Source organism: Austrofundulus limnaeus, unplaced genomic scaffold, assembly GCF_001266775.1.
Source record: "Austrofundulus limnaeus strain Quisiro unplaced genomic scaffold, Austrofundulus_limnaeus-1.0 Scaffold453, whole genome shotgun sequence".
Taxonomy (NCBI): domain Eukaryota; kingdom Metazoa; phylum Chordata; class Actinopteri; order Cyprinodontiformes; family Rivulidae; genus Austrofundulus; species Austrofundulus limnaeus.
In genome coordinates, this window is record NW_013952855.1 from 120,612 (window position 1) to 122,269 (window position 1,658).

Here is a 1,658-nt window from a genome sequence, read left to right on the forward strand (position 1 = left end):
AGCAAAGTTTGCCGTAACATCTATGACTGCAGAGAGGCCTGAGTCAGACAGGAARAGGCTCGGAGCTCTCTCATTCTGATTGGTTGAAACAGAATGACCTCCCGTTGCCCTAGCAACACTCTCCCCTCGCCTCCTCACTTCTACAGTTTTGAGACAGACCCAGGTGGATTCTGTGAAGTGCAGAAAGGGAGTTGTGCACATGCAGGAGAGTCACACATGTGCAGGAGAAGAGCTGAGCACTTGTAGCGGCAGAGTTGAGAAGTTGTAACTTTGAGTTGATGCAATAAAAATATAAACATTAATTTAAAAAATAAACACAAATAAGTGATGAATTGTGAATTCTATTTATGTAAACATTCTTTTACACATTTACAGCTGTGGCACACCCAAAATAAGGGAACCACATAGGTCTGTTTACTGCTGATTTTTATTTATTTATTTATTTTTTGGATAAGTGGTTTTGAATTGCGATCACCCTGAGATGAACTAGTGGCTGTGAGCATGTGACACAGATGAACAGTTACATCTGTTCCTCTGAGGAGGCGGATTGCCACTTTGCCTTCAGATGTGCTTCAGATGAGGAGCTGATCACTGGCAACCTGTGTCTCTCTGTCTTTGTTTGCCTGTTTACAGCTGGATTATATTTATTGCTGTGGCACCTTTCTTAAAACCCATATTACATCATTTTTTTCTGTGATTATACATTTAGGAAATCTTTGTGTAAAATATTTTTGCAGGAGAATTTTTTTATACAAATCTTTCCTACACGTACACAAATCTAAACTTTGCTGGTGGGTTGTGAAATTTATCTCCCTTCATACACTTGCCAGGCCAGCACTGTAAACAATAATTTATTCTTAATGTTTGGCCTGGTTGAGTAAAGGTTAAATTTGTTGCAGGTGTGTTTATGTGGGGAAAGCAGGTCAACTGCAATGGTGTCAATTCTCATTTCACTTCAATTCAGTTTATTTATTTAGCGCTGTCACAACATATGTTGTCTCGGGGCACTGTACATAAAAAAATACAACTAGGATCTAAAGAAGAAACCAACAGATTGTGTTGAATCACTTCATAACAGTCTCCCATCCTGAGCAAATGGTGGAGAGGAAAAACTCCCTGCTAATCAGGAAGAAACCTCCAGCAGAACCAGGCTCAGGACAGGCAGCCATCTGCCTCGACTGACTGGTTGAGGGACAGGAAAGAGACACAGGTAAACACAGAAGAACTGGTCCAGGTGCACCTTCTTCTGGAAAAGAGACAAAGAAAAAACATTATTGATAGAAATAATTACCATAAACACGTTTGCTTCACTTCATCTGCCTGAGGCTGTTAGAAAATACAGCTGTTACAGCAAAAAGTAAAACAGTCAAATAGGAACTTATGGATGGAGATGGCACCATTATTGTGCCTGGAAGAGACAACGCAGAGACACAGACTGACAGGGTTTGGCAGGAAAAAACCCAGGGTGCAGGCAGGCTCCATGAATATAACAAACAGATTTATTAAATAACAAAAATTGCTCTAAAGGCAGCTGAAAACTTACAGGTAAATGATGATCACAAGCAGGGGAAACAGAACACAATGAACCAACCTCAGACTGAGACAAGACAGGACTTAAATACACTGACAACTAATTGATGAACTGAAAACACCTGGTG